The sequence below is a fragment of the Pseudophryne corroboree genome, chromosome 2 (genome assembly GCF_028390025.1).
Source record: "Pseudophryne corroboree isolate aPseCor3 chromosome 2, aPseCor3.hap2, whole genome shotgun sequence".
NCBI classification, from domain to species: domain Eukaryota; kingdom Metazoa; phylum Chordata; class Amphibia; order Anura; family Myobatrachidae; genus Pseudophryne; species Pseudophryne corroboree.
The window spans coordinates 221757377-221784225 of NC_086445.1; the positions used below are offsets into that span (position 1 = coordinate 221757377).

At 46.6% G+C, this 26849-nt stretch overlaps 2 protein-coding genes across 3 annotated transcripts in view; one reads left to right on the plus strand and one right to left on the minus strand.

Moving 5' to 3' along the window:
* Window positions 1-26849, minus strand: part of MARS1 (methionyl-tRNA synthetase 1) — a 314707-nt gene that overhangs the window by 188830 nt on the left and 99028 nt on the right. The gene's annotated exons all lie outside the window — the stretch shown is intronic.
* The window catches only part of ARHGAP9 (Rho GTPase activating protein 9), a 281901-nt gene continuing 277592 nt past the window's right edge, over window positions 22541-26849 (plus strand). For both annotated transcript variants that reach the window (XM_063952370.1, XM_063952371.1), the window contains exon 1: window positions 22541-22703. The gene's annotated coding sequence lies outside the window, so the exon portion shown is untranslated. The remainder of the gene's footprint in view (window positions 22704-26849) is intronic.

A 26849-nucleotide genomic window follows, 5' to 3' on the forward strand; every position in this document is an offset into this window, starting at 1 on the left:
CTAAAAATTGGGAAACGCCTCCAGTGGACTCACATGTGGCTAGGATGGTGGTTTCCTCAGCTCTACCGGTCACTACCGTCACGTCTCCAAAGAGCCTACGGATAAACGTGTGGAGGGTTGTCTGAAAGCGATTTACACCCTCACGGGCCCACTATTGCAGCTACATGGGCTGCAGAGGCTATTGAAGCATGGGCCTTGGAGTTAGAAGCTGAAATCTCTTCTGACCATGCTAGACAATGCTTGTCATATATTGTCACATCTTCTCACTATATTAAAGAGGCGGCTTCTCATGCCGGTATCCTAGCAGCCAAGGCCTCTACTACGTCAGTCCTGGCTCGCCGGATATTGTGGCTGAGATCCTGGTCTGTGGATCTGGATTCTAGAAAAACCCTGGAGGTACTCCCTTTCAAGGGAGATATTCTGTTTGGGGAGGATTTAAATAAGATTGTGGCTGACTTGGCTACTGTCAAAACTGCCTGTCTGCCAAGTACTGCTCCTTTTGTGTCGAAGGCTAAAGGTACTTCCTTTCGCCCCTTTCGTCCTTCAGGTAAAGCAAAAGGTCAGGCGTACAACAAACAGGCCCGCACTTCCAAACCTGGTAAGCCTAAGCCCAAAAGAGCCTGGGCGGCCCGTCAGCCAGCTTCCAAGACAGATAAGCTTGCCGCATGACGGGGCGGGCCTCCCTCTGGGGGATCCCAGAGTGGGGGGCCGTTTTCTAGGGTATACCCAGGAATGGTTGAAGACCACTTCAGATGCCTGGGTACGGGAAGTCGTCACTCGAGGTTACGCCATAGCCTTCAAAATCCGACCCCCTCATCGATTTTGCCAGACAGATGTCCCGTTGGACAAGACAAAGGCAAATACTCTACATTCGGTGGTACAGACCCTCCTGGATACAGGAGTCGTAGTACAGGTGCCTCTTGCATAGAGGGGCCGGGGGTACTATTCTTCGCTATTTCTAGTCTCGAAACCGAATGGGACCTCCCGGACCATTCTCAACCTCAAGGCATTGAACAGGTTTGTGAAGGTTTCCAAGTTCCGGATGGAAACCCTTCGCTCTATAGTTCTGGCCTTGGAACCTGGGGACTTCATGGTCTCCCTGGATATTCAGGATGCTTACCTGCATATTCCTATAGCAGTGTCTCATCAGCAATACCTGAGATTTGCGATTGGCAACTGCCATTACCAGTTTCAGGCGTTACCTTTTGGTTTAACAACGGCTCCGCGAGTCTTTACAAAAGTCATGGCGGTGATGACGGTGGTACTCCGCCGTCAAGGGGTCAGGATACTGCCGTATTTGGCCGACTTTTTAATCCTGGCAAATTCCCCAGAACTTCTCCTGTGTCATCTAGATGTGACGGTCCGGTTTCTGCAAGCCCACGGGTGGCTCATCAACTGGAAGAAGTCATCCCTGATCCCTGCTCAGAGCATGGTGCATCTGGAAGCACTTGTCAAAGTCCAAAAATATTGTAATGCATACATCATGTACTAACCACACACACATGCCCGCTGCGCGTGCACTTGTTCCGCCGTGCGTGCACATATCCGCAATTTGCGTATGATCGCTCCAGCGATCCTGCGCGTGGTATGGGTATTTACGGCGGAGTTTGTGAGCGCATAGAGGGTAATCAGAACATTACATATTTAACCCAAATAGTGCACTTTGTACACATAGCTCCCCTACACCACATCAGCAAGTATCAACAGTTTAAATGATTCCAGGACTAAGGGATTCACCTTTGCATGATAGGAAGGGACAGACAAAGGTTATAGGGTGATGTCTAGTATCCAGCTGTAGGGTATTTTAAGGGTAACATTCCGGTGTTGGTTAGAGAAAGATCGCATGTTCCTGCGTATAGTTATGTGCAGAAGTAGAATATAGATATAAACTGTATTTACTGTATATTATGTATGCGGCGGGAATCCAGAGGAGACCACCCACAAGAGCAGTTGGGAAAGACATCGCCCACCTTTTCAAATCAACCTATGACCTCTCCTGTAATGTAAAGATGCATCTCTGTGTCCAATAGACAAAGGGATTACAGTGACCATTGTATTGTATATGGAAGTTGTGTATAAAAAGTCTGTTGTTGCCTGGCCGGTCAGAAGACTCTGAACGCTATCTACCTAATGAGCGGAGGACTGGTCCAGGTTGCGCAAGCGAATATTCTCACGTATGTACATTGACTGTAGCCATTATTCTGTTGTAGATTTATCTTGTTAGCCTTGTAGTGTATAACTTGTAATTGTTATCCCCTTTCAAATAATCCACTGTGGCCTTAGAACCCAGCGGTTAACTACAAATCGGTGTTGTGTCCTCATTTCCCTGCTAGGGTTTAAAGTGTATCTAACTGTATAAGGTTTAAGAGTGTATTGATAAGGTGTGTACGCACAGCAAGTACTTTATATCGTCAGCGCTGCGTAAGGTTTAAGGTGTAACATCATTACAGTGCTTTGTGGCACATGGTTTAGAGCAGTGATTTTCAACCTTTTTTTACTCGCGGCACATCGAACAATATTTTAAAATTGCCAAGGCACACCATCACTTCCCCACAGAAAAAAACCAAAACACACACATTGGCCCTCACAGTAAAAAAAAAAAATCAAAAAAAAAAATCCACACATACACTGGCCTATACAGAAAAAACAATCACATTGCTCCCCACATAAATCCTATTGCTCCAAACATAAATCAATCACATTTCTCCCCACATACAGTAAATCCTATTGCTCCCCACATGACTTATTCATATTGTTCCCCCCATAAATCCATAAATTTTTATTCTCCCCACATAAATCCTATTGAAATCCTATTATTCCCCACAGGAGAAATAAAATAACAAATATTATTATCAGCTGTCCTCCCCCCTGTCCCTCAGTGGTGGGGGCTGTTCATAGTGGAGTTCTCAGAATACTGAGCAGCGGGCGGTCGGGCAGATGTGGATGTGGGTTGGCAAGGAGAGCTGTGTATGCAGGCGGGAACTGGAAGATATGTATGCAGGCGGGTGGGCTGGCTGGGTGGTGAGACGCGGCGGCTGTGACCTATGATATCACATCGTTTTCAAGGCATAGGTCATGGGCAGAGCATCACTGATCTTCTAAGAAGAGCCCGGGCCAACAGTTCAGGTGCAGGAAGCTCCTCTGGCTCCGCGGCACACCTTGCAACTGGTCGCGGCACACTAGTGTGCCACGGCACACTGGTTGAAAAAGCCTGGTTTAGAGTGTAAGAATAACATTGCATTGCATTACAAATAAGGTTTAAAGTTTATAAGGAGTGTGCGCGCGCTGTGCGTACTTTGTACATGCAGCGCGGCGTGTGTACGCTAAGTACGTACAACGTACCGGACTCTGTACGCAAATAGCGTACAAAGTGCGTAGCGTGTATATTAAGTCTAGCGGCCGCAGCGGCTCCATGGTAAAAGTGTGTTTAAAGGTATAGCTTTATGGTTTAAGATAATATCTACATTATCAATTGGGGCATCGTCCGGTTTTTCCTCATACCCACAGCCTAGCAGATTGCAGCAGACTTTATCTATCAGCAAAGGGTGGACAGGTATCCACGTAAGCCTTCTCCTGGATACTCTGGTAAACTCTATCTCAATTGCTGATAAGATAAGCGTCTGCTCAGCATGGTTTGTAGGGATGCTGGTGGGATCTGAAAGGTAAATACGCAAAGCTATTTTTAAAAGTGTAAATTTCTGTTTGGCGCCAAATGCGCACACAACACACGCATACACCTGTATTTTGTACTTTGTATATCTGCTCGCATTGTTGCCATAAGTATTGATTATTAGATTAATTTTGATCAGTGCTGAGAAATTTGTTGCTATTTAGTTAAAACATAGACTAGATATTAAGGGAGTAAAACGTAAAACACAAATACAGTCTGGCCTAGTTAAACAGGTTTATACAGAAAGATACTGTGTTGTGTTAAGTAAACGATTATAGGTAATATCGCTTACATTTATAGAAGTGTGGGATTTGTACTACTGCGGACGTACGGTCTTTGTACACGTGTCTCGGACAAAGTACGGGACTGCGTACGCAACGTAAAGACGTACGCACGATCGCGTGTTTACGCAACGTGCGTAAGGGTACGGCCGCTAAGTCCAAATTACACAATAGCAGTGTTTAGTTTAGGCGCGAAGCGGTAGCCACGCGGTAATAGCACAAATTGCTCAGTGTCCAAGATTTAGTTTAAATAAAACCTTTTTTACTGTATTACCTCTGGTACTAAGGCTGTTGATCTGAATGAAAGTTAATTTTCTGTACAGAAAAACCAAAGTGTATTTGAGTGAACGAACGTGAGTGTGCAAAAACAATAAAGGTTTTGTGGACCCAGGGAATACGGGATCCCGTAGGAGACCACACCAGGTGAGTGGAGACTTGGTGGTGTGAGAGTGGCTTGCTCACGTTAACATAGATTAAAGTACAAAGGAGCAAGGTAGTAGATATCGCAGACCAAAGGTCAGCGAAGGTTTAGAGTACCGCAGACCAAAGGTCAGCAAGGTTTTTGTTTAGGTACCGCAGCCCAGGGGGTTAGCAAAGAACCCATATAGGCCAGTTTTGATACGCTCCGGCTGAGGTTTCGCAGCCTGAAAAATCGATTCCATTGGTCGTACGGCGGATAAGTAACAGTTACCTATACGCTCTGCGATTGGACCGCGCGTTCGTGAGTGCAATACTTAGCGCAAGGTGATACCCTTTTTACGAGCTTTGCGTAAAATCGCGGGATCATTAGCGCTGGGTATAGCATACGCAAGCGTGATTTCTGTAAAAAAAAAATTTATTTTAAGGGAGTTTCGCTGGTCACTCAGGAAATCTCCAACAACCAATATTTACTGGAAAGGGTAAGTCACTCCCATATACTTCCAGGGAATAGAGGTTACATAGGGGCCCTAGGTTGGGTACGTACCGGCGCTGACGACAGTGTTTGGGGGTATTGGCCAACATAGGTGTGAGTGGGTGAGAGCACTCGTTGAACTTTCACCGTTGCCTTATATGGAGTATTTTGTTTTTTTGTGGGAATTAGCTGAGAAGGCAATACCTGCAAAATATGGGGGCCAGTTGATCAAGTAAGGGACGTGCAACCAGGGTTCAGGTTGACATTCCGCGGCCCAGGGGGTCAGCGAGGTACATAATGTGTGTGAAGCATGGATCACACACAGAGGTTTTATGCAATGAATGGGAACGTATGACTGCGGAAGATAGGGAACCAATCCCTAGGGTAGGCAGTTTTGAACCAGAGGTGTTGCAGAATCTAAGGTTTAGGATATGTCTGATAAAATCCCAAAAGCAAAGGGTCAGACACACAAACTGTTTAAATTGATGGCAGCAAGAGGGCGATATGCAGAGGGAACTAGCTCACGCAGCCGGTTCCAAACCTAGCAGGAAACTGATGGCAACCGCACCACCACCACCGTATATTACAGGGGAGAAAGTGGCTACAGACAATGGCATACTGATATATGATAAGAGTAAAGTTGATAAATGTACTAATGCTAACCCGTGCAAGTTGTATCCCATTTTAAACTTCCCTCAGGACTGCGAGCAAGAAGATGAGCCCAGCACGATATCGGCACTCTCTCTAGCAGCCACCATACAAGACACCCAGGTGGGCACGGCCCAACCAATAAGAGTAGTAAAGGCCCCTAGCGGAGGAGTAGGTGAGGTCGTGTCCACAGGTAAGTACGGTACCGTACATTATGCAGAAACAATTGCACCTCACATTGTAGAAGCAACTCAGAATGATGTAATTGAACTAAATCCTGTCAGGGTGATCGCAGTCCCCAATGGGAGTACTGACGCTCAGGGAGTCACTCCCATCAGGAACATTGCTATGCATTGTCCTTGGTCCCGGACAGAATTGAGGACAATTATGTCTGAATTTCCTGATCCCAGAAAGGATCTAGCCGCATGTCAGAGGTTTATTAAAGAATTAGGTAATGCCACCGAACCCACAAACAAAGATTGGCGAACAGTGCTACGGGCATGTTTACCCTCCAATATTGACCCCGCGAAATTCAATACTGATTGTAAATTAGACGTAGAAGTACCTCTCACTGATGAATACACTCAGGAGAATGTACGACAGATCAATCTACAATTAGGAGTATATTTCTCTACTGTTGTCAAATGGAATAAAATCTTTTCCATAAGACAAAAAGAAGGTGAAACGGCATCTGAATATTTCCACCGAGCAATGCAGGAAATGGCTAGATACACTGGGGTCGAGGACATTAAGGAAAATGTACATCACAGGGAGGTAGCTGTGTCAGTATTAATGGACGGGTTAAAAGAAATATTGAGAACAAGGGTACAAACCACTCAACCTAACTGGAGAGGTATCTCGGTGGCTGCATTAAGAGAGTCCGCTATCGAGCACGATCGGAACATCATTAAGCACAGGGAGTCACAGGGGGATAAGCTGATGACAGTAAGTATAAAAGCCCTTACAACGAAGCCGCATCAGCCAAAACCCCAGACCCCTGATGGTAAGTCGCATGTAGTAGTATGTTATAACTGTAAGAAGGAAGGACACTATGCACGGAATTGTAGGTATAAGGACACACATAAGGTATATCGACCCCCTAGACCAGGATATGAACCACATTATGATACACGTAATTGGGACCAGGGATCGCATAGGAGGAGTTATGAGCCGCATGCAGGGGAAACAAGGAGGTACCCACCTAGGAGGGACTGGCAGACCTCTGAAAATTCTCAACTGCCCCCCTCACATATTGTAGCTGCCAGCGCGCTGCGGGAAGGTCACAATATACAATAGGGGTTAGGCCACACCTGTAATCTGCAGCCAGTGAAGTTGATTGCTAGCCTAGGTAGTGAACCTGAGGTCACAGTTGATGTAGCTGGTAGATCATTACCTTTTCTTGTAGATACAGGGGCGGCCAGGTCAGTGTTAAATTCAACGGTAGGTATGAAAACCATGGGTAAGACAATTTCAGCAATGGGAGTAACAGGAATAGTGCAACACTACCCTTTAATTAGACCAGCAGAGATTACGATAGGGCCTTTGCAGACCAAGCATTCCTTTTTGCAAGCTGCATCGGCTCCGACTAATCTACTTGGGAGAGATTTATTGTGTAAAATGAGGTGTGTCATATATTGTACTCCTGAGGGTGTCTTCTTAGATATACCCGAGAATCACGTTCAGGAAGTGCAGGATATGTTAGACACCCCACAAAGATTAATGTCACACTCTGCTGTTAGAGACAGGTGTCCATCCAAGGTAGACGAAATGATCTCCCAGATACCGGAATCCCTCTGGACCAAAGATGGACAAGACACTGGATTGATGGCGAATGTAGCTCCTGTAGTAGTGCAAGTAAAAGATGGTAGGATAGCTCCAAAAATCCCACAGTATCCTCTGAAGCCAGAGGTGGAATTAGGAGTGTACCCAGTCATAGAGCGCTTGCTACAACAGGGCATCCTAGTTAGGACATCCAGCATTGCCAATAGTCCCATCTTCCCTGTGAAAAAAAGTGGGGGGAGGGGTTACAGGCTAGTGCAGGATCTAAGGGGGATAAACAAGATAGTTGAGAGCCAATTCCCCGTAGTGCCAAATCCAGCTGTCATTCTCATGCAAATTCCCCCTACTGCAAAATTTTTCACTGTAATTGACCTCTGTTTTGCTTTCTTTTCGGTCCCTCTGCACCCTGACAGCCAATACTTGTTTGCATTCACATACATTGGAGTGCAGTACACATGGACTCGCCTACCCCAAGGTTTCATTGACAGCCCAAGTATTTTCTCCCAGGCTTTGTATGACTGTTTACAATCCTTTCAACCTGAGAGCGGATCAGTATTAATACAGTATGTAGATGACTTACTGCTGTGTTCTGATTCACTCGACTCGTCCTTGAAAGACACGAAACAGCTTCTGTTTCACCTTTCTAATACGGGACACAAGGTTTCAAAGGACAAGTTGCAGCTGTGCCAGACCAAGGTAAAATATTTGGGACATTGCTTGACACAAGGACTTAGACACCTCACCACTGATAGAATACAGGCAATTCGCGACATGACTCTGCCACAAACCCAGCAACAGATCCGCACTTTTCTTGGAATGTGTGGGTACTGCCGAAACTGGATCCCAGGGTTCTCCATACTGGCTTTACCTTTGCAGGAAATGGTCTCCTCGAACAAACCAGATCAGATCTCTCACACAGATGAGTCCGAACTGGCATTTGAGAGACTTAAACAGTGCCTATCACAGGCACCTGCATTAGGCATGCCAGATTATGGGAAACCCTTTGAATTGTACGGTACAGAAAGTGCTGGGTGTGCGGCAGGTGTCCTAACCCAGAGACATGGTGATGCCAGCAGGCCGGTAGCTTACTACAGTGCACAGTTGGACACCGTAGCGCAGTCTCTCCCCACATGCTTGCGAAGTGTTGCAGTGATAGCATTGCTAGTGAGTAAAAGCGTAGACGTAGTGTTAGGACACAACCTGACCATCCATACACCTCATGCAGTGTCAGCCTTACTGAACTCTGCCCAAACCAGACATGTCTCATCTGCTCGGTTTACAAAGTGGGAATTAGCACTAATGGCCCCTGTAAACATCACCATAAAGAGATGCAGCGCACTAAATCCTGCAACTTATCTGCCAGGTGTGCCTGGACAGGCACAAAGGGTGGAGGATGAGAATGATGGTGAAGGAGGATTTAGTACAGACACTGACACACATGATTGTATGGAATATCTGAACCAAACTTTCACTGCAAGACCCGATATTAGTGACAACCCACTGGAAGGCGTAGATTTTACTTTTAACACTGACGGTAGTTGCCACAGACAGACGGACTCGGGAGACTTGTGTACTGGATACGCAGTCGTAGATGACAGAGGTATCATAGAAGCTGAGCCTCTGGGCCCACCGCACTCAGCACTGTTAGGTTCCTGGTGCTCAGAACAAGGGAGATGTTATGAAGCGAGTCCAGAGCACCAGGACGTAATGCTGGGAAAGGGGAATGGAAAGGGAATAGCCCCTGGCGCCCTATCTCCGTTGTCTCACCCGTGCTGTCAGTACACTCTTGCGAGACTATGGTTGCTTGAGCCCATGGCAGCCGCGTTTGAAGGGCGGATTACGTCTGCCCAACTTCGATGCCCCCTCAGGTCTTAATGAGAGACAAAGAGTGAACCGAGACAGGGTGATAACAAGGGGCCCTCTGACTAAACAACAAGGCCAGGGGCTACTAACAAACCTAAAACCAAAGTATGTGCGGCTTGCCGCCAAAGGAAAAGAACAACAAAGGAAATGCTGACCACACGCCGACACAATACTTTTGTGTACCGGCGGTGACAGCATAAGCAGAACCCTCTGCAAAACACCAGTGACAGAAATAATAAGGGAATACAGCGGCCTAAGCCAACGGACGCGGCCGTGCCGCTACTCACGGCACCGGTACGAATACTGGCAAACGGACAGGAACTCCCAATGCTGCTGACACAGACTCTCAGAACTGGAGGACAGGCAGAATCCCAAACGACAGACCGGTGGACACCAAGAAGCCAGAAACTTGCACAGGCAACGGTACTGGACCTCAGGACAGGAACGCCTCACGGCAGGACACGGGATCAGACATAGGAATCGACACAGGGACTGACACAGGAATCGACACAGGAAGCTCAGGAACTAGCAGGAACCAAGCTCAGAACTCAAGCAGACTGAAAACCCAGGAATATCACCAGCATCTGTGAATTGCAAACAGCCAGCATATAACAGAGAGGCCTAATTAATAATCCCATGCAGCTGCCTTGTTGCATGATTCCAAACTGACCAGATGCAATTAGCAGCCAGGTGGGGCTGAACACAAGGGAACAAGCTGCAATTACACAGACTCACCAGCGGCAGCAGACAAGAGTATTCTAAAACAGAGCAACAGGAAATCCTGGCATGCAAGACAACTTTATAAACGTAAAATAGGAATGAACCACTACCTGTGGTTCATAACAGTATCCCCTCCTTAAGGGTGAGCTCCGAGCACCCCATGACACCCACGGGGAACATAAACAGAAGTATAACATGAAATACAGAACAAAACTGCAAAACAGGAATGAGCCACAGCCGTGGCTCATAACATTACCCCCCCCCTTGAGGAGGGGTCAAAAGACCCCAAAATTCAGACTATCCAGAACAAGGGATACAAAAAAAAAAAACCTGACACACTGGTCTAACAGACAAGAAAAAAAAAAAAAAGTTGTAGCAACAACTTGTAACAGTGCCCTCCCCTTGATGGTGGCCACTGGACACAAGACAAGGAAAAAAAAAACATCTTTTTTTTTTTTTTTATCAAGGCAAGAGTCAAAAATTGTTTCTTTTTCTTCTTCTTTTTACAAAGCTCTTTAGGTCTGACCAAGGTAATTCCCCAAACATTGTCTGAACTGATGGTACCACCCAGCAAGGCTGCGTTCAAATCAGAGACAGGTCTCTTACCCTTGGGAGCTGAACTTTCTGGTAAAGTACTATTATTAGAAGAAGTCAAAAAAGCACATCCTGCAGTCAAAACAACGGGCTGGGACTCTTGTGCCGAGTTTACAGTATTTGGTGGACTCTCAGCAGACAAGACGGGTGACTTAGAGGAACCTGAACCAATTTCTTTGGAACCGTATCTTTTAACAATTGCATCACAGAATGCTAGGGGATCCTGAAGAATGGGATCTTCAGCTTTCATTAGGCTGGTCGCCCACTCAGAAGGCTCTCCTCTAAAAGAATAAATCAGATAGAGCCCAAGGTTTTCTGAAGTGATGCCCAGAAATGGTCTAGACAACATAATAGTGTAATAGTGTTTGAAAAGCGCCAGAAATTGGGCGAAGTCCCCATCAAAGGTTATGGATGTTGAGATATCAGAGTCAGGATCTGTTTCCTTCTCATCTGACTGACTGGAGTGCTTTGCTAGGACCTGGTCACTATTGACCTTACTCGAGGCTGAGACTCTCTGAACCCCACCCGGGGCTGAGACTTTCTGAACCCCACCCGGGGCAGTGACTTTCTGAACCCCACCCGGGGCAGTGACTTTCTGAACCCCACCCGGGGCAGTGACTTTCTGAACCCCACCCGGGGCAGTGGCCTCCGGGAACCCCGCTGGGGCAGTGGCCTCCGGGAACCCCGCTGGGGCAGTGGCCTCCGGGAACCCCGCTGGGGCAGTGGCCTCCGGGAACCCCGCTGGGGCAGTGGCCTCCGGGAACCCCGCTGGGGCAGTGGCCTCCGAGAACCCCGCTGGGGCAGTGGCCTCCGAGAACCCCGCTGGGGCCAGCACCTCGGATTCTTTTACTGGGACCGGGCCGTTGGCCTCCCTGACTGGGATCGGGCCATCGGCCTCCCTCTCTGAGTCGATAATTATCGAAAGTTCTCCCGGGACTATGACTTCCGGGACTTTTGCTGAAGCAATAACGTTCAGATCCTCCACTAATGCTATGCTTCTTAAGTTCTTTCCTGGGGAAGCGACTTCTAGACCCTTCTTTGGGGCTGCGTCTCTCGAGACCCCACTTGGGGATATTACTTCAAAGATCCCTTCTGGGGTTTTGCTTCTCGAGTTCCCCTCAAGAACTATGGTTTTAGAGACCCTTTCTAGGGTTGCGCTTTTCAAGTCCCTACCTGGGGTAACAGCTTCTGAGACCCCTTCCGGTATGGACACCTGAACTATAATATTTGATGTCCCTCTATAAGCTAGGGCATCGGGTACCGCTCCAGCACTCTGGGCATCGGGTACCGCTCCAGCACTCTGGGCATCGGGTACCGCTCCAGCACTCTGGGCATCGGGTACCGCTCAAGCACTCTGGGCATCGGGTACCGCTCCAGCACTCTGGGCATCGGGTACCGCTCCAGCACTCTGGGCATCGGGTACCGCTCCAGCACTCTGGGCATCGGGTACCGCTCCAGCACTCTGGGCATCGGGTACCGCTCCAGCACTCTGGGCATCGGGTACCGCTCCTGCACCCTGGGCATCGGGCACCGCTCCAGGACCCTGGGCTACGGGCACCACTCCAGGACCCTGGGCTACGGGCACCACTCCAGGACCCTGGGCATCAGGCACCACTCCAGGACCCTGGGCATCAGGCACCACTTCAGGAACCTGGGCATCAGGCACCACTCCAGGAACCTGGGCATCAGGCACCACTCCAGGGACTTGCAACTCCGCTTCCACAGGAACCTCAAGAGAGGAGAGAAACATTCTCTTTTGATTCCTGAATCTATAATGGGGCTCCCTTGCCCAAGGACCCCAATTATAGGACAGAGAGCTTTTTTGTGTGGGTTGTGTGACAAGTACCTCTGCCACAGTAGAGACAGGAGTAGGTCTTGTATCATGACTCAACTTGGCCAGAGGGCAAGACTCGTCACCACACTTTGGCTTGCGCAACTCACAGGTCTGCAGATAATGGCCTAAACCCCCACAATATAGGCATAAGTTTAAGTTTCTGCGACGCAGACGCTCCTCTTCTGAGAGCCTGGGCCGCAGAAAACTTTTAAACCTTTTCTCTTCAATTAAACCAGAGGATTCTCTTGTCACCATACTGTGAACAAGAGTCTCTTTAGAGATAGATGTACTCTCAACGACTTCTGGCAAGATGAGCAAGATTTTAGTCAGTAGGTTTTGCAGTTGCTTTAGGGATTGCTGCAAAACTTCTAGTCGCTCTGGTCTCAAAGCACTGAATACAGAGTTCAGGGCTGCGAGAGATGCCTGCAGGGCTTGCATAGTAGACATAGGAGGATTTAAAACTAGACAAGACAAGGCAAGGCAAGGCAAGGCAAGACTAAATTTTGCTAAACAAAACAAGACTTTTTTTTTTTTTTTTAACACCGGACTGGATTCTAAACACCGGACTGGATTCTAAACACCGGACTGGATTCTAAACAAGACTGGATTCTAGACTAGACACTGGACTGGGCCAAAAAAGAAAAAAAGTTTTATTTCTTTTTTGTGATATGGCTGGTGATAATGTTAGGTTCCTGGTGCTCAGAACAAGGGAGATGTTATGAAGCGAGTCCAGAGCACCAGGACGTAATGCTGGGAAAGGGGAATGGAAAGGGAATAGCCCCTGGCGCCCTATCTCCGTTGTCTCACCCGTGCTGTCAGTACACTCTTGCGAGACTATGGTTGCTTGAGCCCATGGCAGCCGCGTTTGAAGGGCGGATTACGTCTGCCCAACTTCGATGCCCCCTCAGGTCTTAATGAGAGACAAAGAGTGAACCGAGACAGGGTGATAACAAGGGGCCCTCTGACTAAACAACAAGGCCAGGGGCTACTAACAAACCTAAAACCAAAGTATGTGCGGCTTGCCGCCAAAGGAAAAGAACAACAAAGGAAATGCTGACCACACGCCGACACAATACTTTTGTGTACCGGCGGTGACAGCATAAGCAGAACCCTCTGCAAAACACCAGTGACAGAAATAATAAGGGAATACAGCGGCCTAAGCCAACGGACGCGGCCGTGCCGCTACTCACGGAACCGGTACGAATACTGGCAAACGGACAGGAACTCCCAATGCTGCTGACACAGACTCTCAGAACTGGAGGACAGGCAGACAGGCAAACGACAGACCGGTGGACACCAAGAAGCCAGAAACTTGCACAGGCAACGGTACTGGACCTCAGGACAGGAACGCCTCACGGCAGGACACGGGATCAGACATAGGAATCGACACAGGGACTGACACAGGAATCGACACAGGAAGCTCAGGAACTAGCAGGAACCAAGCTCAGAACTCAAGCAGACTGAAAACCCAGGAATATCACCAGCATCTGTGAATTGCAAACAGCCAGCATATAACAGAGAGGCCTAATTAATAATCCCATGCAGCTGCCTTGTTGCATGATTCCAAACTGACCAGATGCAATTAGCAGCCAGGTGGGGCTGAACACAAGGGAACAAGCTGCAATTACACAGACTCACCAGCGGCAGCAGACAAGAGTATTCTAAAACAGAGCAACAGGAAATCCTGGCATGCAAGACAACTTTATAAACGTAAAATAGGAATGAACCACTACCTGTGGTTCATAACAGTATCCCCTCCTTAAGGGTGAGCTCCGAGCACCCCATGACACCCACGGGGAACATAAACAGAAGTATAACATGAAATACAGAACAAAACTGCAAAACAGGAATGAGCCACAGCCGTGGCTCATAACAAGCACAAGTTGCTGAGCTGGTCGCCCTAACCAGAGCGTGTGAATTGGCCAAAGGAAAGTCAGCCAATATATATACAGATTCTAGGTATGCCTTTGGAGTAGTGCATGATTTCGGGGCCCTATGGCGCCTCAGAAATTTCATGACGGCAGCTGGCACACCTGTAGAGCATGGATCCCACATAAAAAGACTTCTAACAGCGATACAAGAACCAGACAGAGTGGCTGTTATCAAGTGCAAAGCCCACACTTATAGTCAAGACCCAGTGTCACTTGGTAACAGCCGGGCAGACGAAGCTGCAAAATCAGCAGCCAGCACCCCCATACAAACAGATATCACATCACTGATGATATTCAACACCGTCAACACAAAAATTAAGTGAAATGCAAAATTTGTGTTCTCCACAGGAAAAGGCAGTCTGGAGGTCAAAGGGGTATGGCCAGGAGTCCTCAGGACTCTGGACAGATGGACAGGGTAAGCCAGTAGCCCCCAGAGCATATCTTCCAAGCTTAGCTGAGGCGGCACACGGTCTGACTCATCTGGGTAAAGAGGGTATGTGTAAGCTGGTGAGAGCCTACTGGTGTGCGCCAGGATTCTCTTCTCATGCGGGTAAGAGAGCAATGACATGTCTTATTTGCTTGAGGAAGAATATTGGAAAGTCAATACCAACAGAACCATCCCATATCCCGCCGACAGACGGCCCTTTCCAGGTAATACAGATTGATTTCATACAGTTACCACCCTGCAGAAATTTAAAATATGTGTTAGTCTGTATTGATGTGTTTTCAAATTGGGTAGAAGCGTTCCCTGCTGCCACAAATACTGCTACGTTCACTGCAAAGAAAATTGTGCAGGAATTTGTGTGCAGATATGGTATCCCTAGAATAATTGAAAGCGATAGGGGTACCCATTTTACAGGTGAAGTCTTTCAGGTTATGTGTAAACTGATGGGAATTAATAGCAAGCTGCATACTCCGTACCGCCCACAGGCGAGTGCGAAGGTGGAAAGAGTAAACAGCACTATTAAGAACAAGCTGAGCAAAGTGATGGCTGAAACTGGATTGTTGTGGCCAGAAGCTTTGCCACTTGTATTGTACAGCATCAGAACCACTCCCAGGTCCCCACTTAACCTATCACCCTTTGAGATTCTTTTTGGTCGACAACCCCATGTAATGATTGACCCCAGAATGATTTGAAATGCAATAACGAAGTGACTGTAAAATATTTGATTAAGATGAGCCAGCAGCTGAGGAATCAAAACAGAAATCTAAAGCTGGTGATTCCTGACCTACCAAACAGTAATTGTCATGACATTGAACCTGGGGATTATGTAATGATTCGAAATTTTCTACGCTCAGGTTGCCTCATTGACAGGTGGGAAGGACCGTACCAAGTCTTACTAACCAGCACGACAGCATTAAAGGTTGCCGAGAGAGAGACTTGGGTCCACTCGTCCCACTGTAAGAAGGTCGCTGACCCAGAGAGAACCCGTGACAAAGAGCAGAGTGTAGAGAACATCGTATCACTGGAGTGTCTGTTCCGGGAAGGCTGAGAGGCAGGACTGCTGTCACGGCACCTGAGCACAGAGAACAACAAGACCAGAGGCAGTTGTCGCACCAGTTTTCTTTTTCCTTTTTATTATTTTCTCCATCTCCCATTTCCTCCCCCTTCTTGTTCCCTTTCTCTCCCCTTAACAAGATGGACTTACCCCAAGAGACTGCGTTCCGGGTTTTCCTGTTAATCCTGTTGTTGACGAGAACAGTCTGTTTCGGTGAGAGTACCAGAGAGGTTGAGAAAGGATCTGGAATGGGTTCTGATGGCAAGGACGGATTTGTAGAATTCCAAGAGCAACACATCAATCGAGCAAAGGCGAGTATCAGAAAACGATCTGGTAGTCAGGAAACTAGGAGGCACTGTGAAGGGTTATTGGCTGAGGAAGATTGCATTTGTAGGAATTGTGAGAACATAGTTGAGGATGGGTGTATCCAGAGATGTCAGTCCAGCCTTAATATCAACATGGACCGTCATCCATTGAGTGATTACCACTCACTAGTGGGTAAGGTCTTAAACCAGACAGAATGCTGGGTGTGCTCACAAGTACCTCAAGGTCAGAGCAAGTCAGGATTAGTACCGTACCCTTTAGCAATGATGAGGTACTCGAATTACGGGGTGGGAGACCGGTGGACAAGAAATTTAATATTTCTAGGCCCCCTAGTTTGATACTCCACCAGTACCATGTAGATAGATCCTTAGTGTGTTTCAACATTTCCAATTCCCGAAAGCCGGGAAATTGGGAGGTGACATGGAATAACCAGACCATGGCATTTTCGCACAGAGCTGATAGGATACCCGTAGACTCTGAACTTATACGCCATATAGCCAACAGTGGAAGCTATTTTCGGTATAGGTATACTCAAGGAAGCAAGACCATGCGGGTTGGAGAAGTATCACCAGGGTACTGTGCGCATATCATACAGCCTGATACGTGTACTGAAGAGATGAGAGAGTTAGGGATAGGATTTTTCACTTGGAAAGTTTGCAATATGGTAATGTCATATTCTGTCCCATATGTTCTCCCTGATGATGCTTATTTCATATGTGGGAGGAAGGCGTATAAGTGGCTTGCCCCAAACTCAGAGGGATTGTGTTACATTGGAAGAGTGTTGCCAGATGTCATGACCATAACCCATGATAAGATGAAAGACGTTCACCGCAGTGCTCAAGCTCCTTATACTCATACTCATTATGAACACATTGTTAAGAGACACCTCATAGATAGGACAGAGCACGTAGCCTCTGATTTGATCCACGAATCCACCGGGATTCAATTCCTTCTCGCATTAGACATCACCCGTACTGCCAGAAGAATGATAAATTATAGGTACATCCATGCGCTAGCGAACCTGATAGATAATATCACTGAGATGTATGACGACACCTTCAGGTATACGGGTAGGGAGTTGCAAGCTTACAAAATGGAACTGATCCAGCACAGGATGGTCCTCAATTATATCACAGTCGTGACGGGTGGGTACTGTGTCACATTGGCTACTCAATATGGTGTGAAGTGCTGCACGTATATTACAAACAGCACTGATGACACAACCGAGATCATCGATCAAAAGATGGACGATATCTTGCAGTTGAAGTGGGAGTTCCGAAGGAGACACAACCTTACCCTGACAGCTGTGAGTAATGAACTGACCGGCTGGATCTCATGGTTGAACCCACACAATTGGTTCTCAGGTTTAGGAGAATGGGCTCAAAATGTTATGAGTGTAGGAAAGTTTCTCCTTTGTAACCTGGGAGTCGTCATAATTATTGACTTGATATTTAGGTGTGTTCGAATTTTAACGCGGCGCAAGCACGGCACAAAATTGATGAGTTTAAGGAGCGGGGGCATTGTTACAGCAGCAGATTTAATTTACGACCCATCCATAGAAACGATGTTGTGATAAGGATTGCAAATGAATTCCACGACCCGTTTCTTTCACCCGTTTTTCCTTTGTTTCCCCCTCAGCAAAAATACACCCATCCGGAAAAGACTTCGATCAACACCCAAGAATGATAACGCAAATGTTATGTGAATGTATTTTAGATATGTGTCTTATCTTCATCTCTACAACCTTCAGCTAGTGACACACATAGTCGACAGGTGATATCCACATATATTAGCACTCACATATGTTCCCCCTCCATGTATCATCAACTAAATGTGCACCCCATTTGTTGGAACAAGAAGCCGAAAAGAGCTCGGTAGTGTTTGTTGGCCCACTTACAGACCCTTAATACGGGATGAGAAGGATTTAATGTATACTTCGCAATACCTCGAAGCTTATCTAGAACATATACGGCACGATGATACATGCCCCTCAGACATGAATTCACACATACATGCTTTTACTATCTCACTAGGTCATACATTTCCCACCTACACCTCTCCTCCTACCACCCAATCATCTGTAGATACTGTATTGTATATTTTTCTGTTTTATGTTTAGATAGTGGCAGTTATTGTTGACTGCCAAAGGGTGGACTGTCAAAGTCGAAAAATATTGTAATGCATACATCATGTACTAACCACACACACATGCCGCTGCGCGTGCACTTGTTCCGCCGTGCGTGCACATATCCGCAATTTGCGTATGATCGCTCCAGCGATCCTGCGCGTGGTATGGGTATTTACGGCGGAGTTTGTGAGTGCATAGAGGGTTATCAGAACATTACATATTTAACCCAAATAGTGCACTTTGTACACATAGCTCCCCTACACCACATCAGCAAGTATCAACAGTTTAAATGATTCCAGGACTAAGGGATTCACCTTTGCATGATAGGAAGGGACAGACAAAGGTTATAGGGTGATGTCTAGTATCCAGCTGTAGGGTATTTTAAGGGTAACATTCCGGTGTTGGTTAGACCAAGATCGCATGTTCCTGCGTATAGTTATGTGCAGAAGTAGAATATAGATTTAAACTATTTACTGTATATTATGTATGCGGCGGGAATCCAGAGGAGACCACCCACAAGAGCAGTTGGGAAAGACATCGCCCACCTTTTCAAATCAACCTATGACCTCTCCTGTAATGTAAAGATGCATCTCTGTGTCCAATAGACAAAGGGATTACAGCGACCATTGTATTGTATATGGAAGTTGTGTATAAAAAGCCTGTTGTTGCCTGGCCGGTCAGAAGACTCTGAACGCTATCTACCTAATGAGCGGAGGACTGGTCCAGGTTGCGCAAGCGAACACTCTCACGTATGTACATTGACTGTAGCCATTATTCTGTTGTAGATTTATCTTGTTAGCCTTGTAGTGTATAACTTGTAATTGTTATCCCCTTTCAAATAATCCACTGTGGCCTTAGAACCCAGCGGTTAACTACAAATCGGTGTTGTGTCCTCATTTCCCTACTAGGGTTTAAAGTGTATCTAACTGTATAAGGTTTAAGAGTGTATTGATAAGGTGTGTACGCACAGCAAGTACTTTATACCGTCAGCGCTGCGTAAGGTTTAAGGTGTAACATCATTACAGTGCTTTGCGGCACATAGTTTAGAGTGTAAGAATAACATTGCATTGCATTACAAATAAGGTTTAAAGTTTATAAGGAGTGTGCGCGCCCTGTGCGTACTTTGTACACCCAGCGCGGCGTGTGTACGCTAAGTACGTACAACGTACGGGACTCTGTACGCAAATAGCGTACAAAGTGCGTAGCGTGTATATTAAGTCTAGCGGCCGCAGCGGCTCCATGGTAAAAGTGTGTTTAAAGGTATAGCTTTATGGTTTAAGATAATATCGACATTATCACACTATTGGACACTCACAACCAGCGGTTGTTCCTGTCTCAGGAGAAAGTCCTGAAACTTCAGGACAGGATTCGTTGCTTCCTATCTAGTCCGCAAGTGTCGATACATTCGGCGATGCGGGTGCTGGGCCTCATGGTGTCAGCATTCGACATGGTGGAGTATGCTCAATTTCACTCTCGCCCTCTCCAGAGGCTAATTCTAGCCAAATGGGACGGCCTGCCTCACCGGATCAGGTCTCAAATGATCTCATTGACTCCGGAGGTCCGTCTGTCGCTGCTCTGGTGGCTCCGGGACCAACAACTGTGCAGGGGGCGTCCGTTCTGGATATCCAACTGGGTCCTGTTGACGACAGATGCCAGACTAAGAGGTTGGGGTGCGGTGCTGGAGCAACACTCCCTTCAGGGGCAGTGGACCAAGGAGGAGTCCCTCCTCTCGATCAATATTCTGGAGTTGCGGGCAGTCTTCAATGCCTTGAACCTAGCCCAGCATTTAATTCAGAACCGTCCTGTTCAAGTACAGTCGGACAACGCCACCACAGTGGCTTACATAAATCATCAGGGTGGAACTCGAAGCCGCCTGGCAATGAAGGAAGTCTCACAGATTCTACAGTGGGCAGAACGGCATCTACCAGCCATATCGGCAATATTCATTCCGGGAGTCTTGAATTGGGAAGCGGACTTTCTCAGTCGTCAGGACGTGCACGCCGGCGAGTGGGGCCTCCATCCAGAAGTGTTTCAACTCCTAGCGGAAAGTTGGGGCCTTCCAGACGTAGATCTGATGGCGTCTCGACACAATCACAAGGTTCCGGTCTTCGGAGCAAGGACAAGGGATCCTCAAGCAGCATTCGTGGATGCGCTGGCGGTACCGTGGAGGTTTCGGCTGCCGTACGTGTTCCCTCCGGTGTCACTCCTGCCCAGGGTAATTCGGAAGTTCAAGCAAGAAAAAGGAATTCTGCTTCTCATAGCTCCAGCGTGGCCCAGACGGCACTGGTTCTCAGACCTGCAAGGCCTATCGTCAGAGCGTCCAATTCTACTTCCACAATGCCCAGACCTCCTCGTTCAGGGCCCTTGTGTCTACCAGGACCTAGCCCGGCTGTCTTTGACGGCGTGGCTCTTGAAGCTTCCGTCTTAAGGGCTAAAGGGTTTTCTGAGGCGGTCATTCAAACTATGTTGCGGGCCCGGAAACCGGCTTCGGCTCGGATTTACTATAGGGTCTGGCATTCTTACTTTGTTTGGTGCGCATCTAACGATTATGACGCTTCCAAGTTTAGTATAGCCAAGTTGTTGGCTTTTCTTCAGCAGGGCCTGGACTTAGGCCTGCGTCTGGCCTCCCTCAAGGTTCAAATATCTGCCTTGTCGGTGTGGTTTCAGAGAAAAATTGTGACCTTTCCTGATGTGCATACCTTTACTCAGGGCGTGTTGCGTATCCAACCTCCACCTGTTCCACCTGTGGCTCCTTGGGACTTGTCGGTGGTTTTGGAGGCGTTACAAGAGTCTCCGTTTGAACCTCTTGGTTCAGCTGACCTTAAGTGGCTTTTCCTTAAGGTGGTGTTTCTGCTGGCTATTGCTTCAGCTAGAAGAGTGTCGGATTTGGGTGCCTTGTCCTGTAGTTCCCCATATCTGATATTTCACCGTGACCGGGCGGTTCTTAGGACTCGTCCCGGCTATCTACCTAATGTGGTTTCTTCGTTCCACCTTAATCAGGAGATTGTGGTTCCGGCACTTGTTTCTCCTGATCTGTCTCCCAAAGAGCGGTCTTTGGATGTGGTACGAGCTCTCCGTATCTATGTGAAGAGAACTGCTCCTATTAGGAAATCTGATTCTCTTTTTGTTGTGTTTGACTTTCACAAACGTGGCTGGCCTGCTCACAAGCAAACTCTGGCCAGATGGATTAGAATGGTGATTGCACATGCTTATGTGAAGGCTGGTCTCTCTGCTCCTGATCACATTAAGGCCCATTCTACTCGGTCTGTTGGACCTTCTTGGGCGGCCCAACGTGGTGCGACCCTTGAACAATTGTGCAAGGCGGCTACGTGGTCCTCTGTGAACACGTTCATAAGGGCCTATGCCTTCGATACTGCCGCTTCCCAGAATGCTTCCTTTGGCCGCCGGGTTCTTGTGCCCGCTACAGTGCGTCCCCTCCCATAAGGAACTGCTTTAGGACATCCCCATTGTCCATTCCTTGTGGAGCCCAGTGTACCCCGCAGCAGAAAACGAGTTTTATGGTAAGAACTTACCCTTGTTAAAACTCTTTCTGCGAGGTACACTGGGCTCCATAAGGCGCCCACCCTGACGCACTTAGCTTCTTTGGGTTGGTATGGCATTAGCCGCTGACACGTCTCCTGTCGTGAGAATGCGGTGTTGTGGCTACTAACCGTTGTTGTCTCTCTTCCTGCTACTGCATTGGACTGGTTAACTAAAAACTGAGATCCTGTGCAGGGAGGCGGGGTGATATAGGAGGCGGCGCTATGCATTCTGGGAACAGTCAAAGCTTTGAGCCTGTTGGTGCCTCGGATCAAGATCCTACTCTGCACCCATTGTCCATTCCTTGTGGAGCCCAGTGTACCTCGCAGAAAGAGTTTTAACAAGGGTAAGTTCTTAACATAAAACTCGTTATTCTAATGCTGGTGAATGCATTACGAACAACCAGCTACTCCATTTAAAATTTATAGATTGTAAGTTGGCTAGCAGGCGCCTTTTAATGCTCTGTCTGTCTGTTATTACTCAGTCTTGTATTATTACTGCTATATTTCCAATTGTAAAGAGCAACAGAATAAGCTGGAGCTATATAAATGTTAATAAATAAATACATCTTTGACACTTTTTATAGGAAGGTTAAAACCTGCGCAGCAGTTATTGTAGTGGAGCTTCCGTCACCTATCACACAGTTAAAGCTGCTTTTCAAGATGTAGCACTGGGCCTGTAATCACAAAAGCCGTACAGAGGATGCAGGTGAACTGTATGCAGGGTGTGGGTGATGAACTTAGATGAACAAGAGAAGCATAGAGACAATATTACAGACAGGAAGTGGTGATGATTGTCATTTCACAGAACCCTATCGCTCTAACACACAGTGTTCTTTCCCTCTTCGTGCCTGGTGGGGAGATCTGCTGTGGAAGCTCCAGAGACACACAGGCAGCACTGTTCCTCTGCTGCATTTGTGTGGAGTTCTCCAGAAATGCTGACCAGGAGGGCCATCCGTTGTGCTGACGAGTAATATTTCCCCTGTGCCCGGCTTTATTTGGTAAGTGATAAACGGCAAGCTACTGTATAAGTAAATGGGGCGAAGATGGTATCTTAGGATTCAAGATCCTATTAACTGAATATTAGTTGTTTCAAAGCAGAACTCAGAAATTCAGAGGGTCGGTATTCTAGAAGCCCACTGAGTACTTATTACACCCCATGTGGGTGATTTATTCCATATACAAGATACAGTGTGATCATGCAGCCATTACTCACATCCTTTTGTGTACCACTTTCAATTCAAATTATATTTTCTATCAGTGATCTGTAAATTGTTTCCATCTTTCGAAACATAAACTACTATGTATTAGGAGTGTTCAGCTAGTGTTTTAAGAAGACATGCAGAGTTACAGCTGATAACGTTTTTAGTCATTTAGGGACTAGAAAGATCATTTAACAGTTATCTAAAAGCCCAGGAGAAAGAATGTTTAGCCTCTTTATTAATAATATAATTCTTCATTAATATGAAACGTTTGTTATAGATACAGAAGAGAAAGCCAATGTAAGTGTTTTTACTGACAATGTGATGACAATGACTTGTATTTTTTACCGACATAGTTTTATGCATTATCAAACTGTTTCCAGAACTGAAACTGCTAGCTGTCTCTACAGGAAAGGCAAATGCAGACATTGTTAGCAAGGGGTTCACTCACAGCCTTACTAAATCAAAAGTTCATGGTTTAGTAAATGGTTGTGTAGAGTGGTAAGGATAAATTTACTACACAGAGCTTTTTAAAGCCGCCGACGCATCTTCAGCAGTTTCTGATGGTAAATTTAAAGGGACAATAATATTAAAAACAAAACACACCTGGTTTTATATTTAATGTCATTGCTCATTTAGTTCAAAAACTAGAGAAGAATTAGTGGGGAAGATTCAATTAGCTGTGGTGCTTACAGTGGGATTCTAGCAGTGCCCAGGGCTATTCAATTGCAGCCTGGGGTAAGTCTGCAGGCTCCACTTACCGTGGATGTCTGATCGCACCCTTCTAAGGTGGGAGTGTTAATCTGCGGTAAGTAAGGCTGTCTGCCCTTATCGCAACTGATGCAAATGTGTTAACCCATAGCTCAGGGCACTTAAATCTGAATGTATGGGTTAACACGCATTAGCTGCGTGCTTACTACGGGGAGGATATGGCCTTAAAATTGAACACTCCAGGCATTAAAGCTCGAGGCTATCTGCCCATGACTAACTGAATCTGCGCCAGTGGCTTTAAAATGTAGCCAATTGTGTCAGTAAGGAGAGGATTTTTTTACTGTAAAATTACAGTCACCTTGATCAGACATTATTACTACAATATGAAATATTCAGTCAAAGAGTTAACTCAGCTACATTTTCACATAGCATTCAACAATGATCTCCCTCTCAGTATACGATTTCATGCTTGAGTCTAGTGTGACACTGCTGTATGTAACTATATGGTTGGAGGAAAGTTTTCCGGGGTATTCTATGTGAAGGCCTTTGTTGTGCCACAGTTAGAAGTGTGGGAAGTTACTGCTACAGTATGTATAACACTAAAAGAAATCTGGTATTCATAACTAAAACTTTCTATAAACTTAAGCCAGAAACTAAAGAGGTACTTTGCATATAAAGGATATTATTGAGAAGTACAATATTGCTTATCTCATTTTTACTAACTGTAACAGATTCTCACAGATCGCGTAACTGAAATTGCGACTATATGAGGTAATTTTGGAAGCTTGATGGTAAACTGCTTCATTCTACAGTATGTGATCCAATCAGTGTGAACTATATATTGCTGCGCATAGAGTCAGACCATGGCCAGTGTCCACTGGATTTTTACTCCACACTAGCTATCAGATGTTGATTGGGGTGGTAGCCAATTTGGGCTTATTGTGCTGCAATCTGAGGTCAATAAAGGCTAAATTGTTGAAGAAAATTGCAGTATCTTAACCATGGAGAAAGTCACATCTATATGAATAAGTAGTTGCAGAAAAAAGGTACATTGAAATTGCATGCATAATATTGTATTTGCAAAGCACAGGAAGTTTATACTTTGTTCAACAAGAAACCAGTAAATCCCTTTTAGAGAGGTAGCATACAGGGGTTGGGTTTGTTTTGCTGGAAGTTGGGATGGCGGCGGTCAGAATACAGACCGCTGCATCACGAAGATCGTAATCTGGACAGGGAAAGGTAAGTATACTTACTCCCCCCCTGGCCCCCTAACCCTCCTCCCTGCAGCCTAAACCTAACCCTCTCCCCCCCTCCCCGCAGCCTAACCCTAATCCTAATTGGTGGTGCCTAAACCGAACTCTCCCTCCCACAGCCTAAACCTAACCCTCCCCCACCCACAGCCGAAACCTAACCCTCCCCCCATCACAGCCTAACCCTCTGGGGGGGGGGCTAACCCTGCCACCCCCCTTCCCGCAGCCTAAATTTAACCCCCTGGGGTCTCAGCCTGTCCCTAACCCTCCCCCCGCAGCCTAAACCTAACCTCTCCCCACCACGGCATACCTGTCCTGAGTCCCGCTGGATTGTCGTTCGGCATCCTGGCTGCCGGGATTCTGGCGCCGGGATTATGAACCTATTTTGGATGCCAGTGCTGGGATTCCGGCGTCGGTACTCTGTCTGCCGGGATCCTGACAGCCGGGATCCTTATCGGATCCCAGCTTACAGGTCTGACTTGTAATACTTCTAATTTGAAATCAACTGCTTCATTTGGTAATTAACTGGGTATTACGGGTATTGTAAATCCCATTCTACAGTCCTTTATTTTACACTTTTCAGGAATTTGCACTATTGTTCACAGTCACTTTAAGGCCATGTGCATTTCAGTAGGCCCATTTCCCTGATTTACACTACCACTTCCAGAATTTTAGACCACAAAACATACCTAGACATGACATTTTGTACAATTGTTTTTTTTTGCTGTGTATCACGGAACATATTTTGTTTTTGGGCAGTACGGATGGTGTAATATCTAGCATTCTTGCCTCACAGACAGCCCTGAGATCATGAGTTCGATTCCCACCATGGCCCTGTGTTCTCCCCATCCTTGCGTGGGTTTCCTCCAGGTACTCCGGTTTCATTCAACAATCCAAAAATATACTGTTAGGTTAATTGACTCCCGACAAAAAAGTAACCCTATTAAGTGTTTGTGTGTACATGTGTTTAGGGCAGACTAGATGGGCCAAGTGGTTCTTGTCTGCCATCAAATTCAATGTTTATATGTTACTGTAAGTTAATTAAAACAAAAGTTACTAAATACTTTAAATACAATGTATAGGACAGGGTATTTGTGATCGGGTAAGGGTAGAATTGATTTTTGTTATTCAAGTTAATTTTTCATGTTATAGTTCAGACTTGATTTTTCATGGCGAGCCCCCACCTATTTGTATTATAGAATTATAACTATTATATATTATAGAATTCACTTTGTCAAAACATTCAGGGGCAGATTTATTAAGCTCGGTGAAGTGATAAATTGGAAGGTGATAAAGGACCAGCCAGTCAGCTCCTAAAGGGGGGTACACACGGAGCGATAATCTAAGCAATCTGACTAGATTGCTTAGATTTTCAGCAAGATCGCTCCGTGTGTAGCCCTAACAGCGATAGCGATGCGCAGCCCCGCGCATCGCTATCGCTGCTGCTAGATTGGCCTGCATGCAGTCCCTGTGTGTGTGCGGTGTGTCGGTACGGCTGTGTCGACATGTTTGATGAGGAGGCTTATGTGGAGGCGGAGCAGGTGCCGATAAATGTGATGTCACCCCCTGCGGGGTCGACACCAGAGTGGATGGATATGTGGAAGGTTTTACACGACAGTGTCAACTCCTTACATAAAAGGTTCGATGACGTAACAGCTATGGGACAGCCGGCTTCTCAGCCAGTGCCTGCCCAGGCGTCTCAAAGGCCATCAGGGGCTCAAAAACGCCCGCTACCTCAGATGGCAGACACAGATGTCGACACGGAGTCTGACTCCAGTGTCGACGAGGATGAGACATATACACAATCCACAAGGGGCATCCGTTGCATGATTACGGCAATAAAAAATGTGTTGCACATTTCTGACATTAACCCAGGTACCACTAAAAAAAAAGGGTATTATGTTTGGGGAGAAAAAGCAACCAGTGGTTTTTCCCCCATCAGATGAGTTGAATGAAGTGTGTGAAGAAGCGTGGGCTTCCCCCG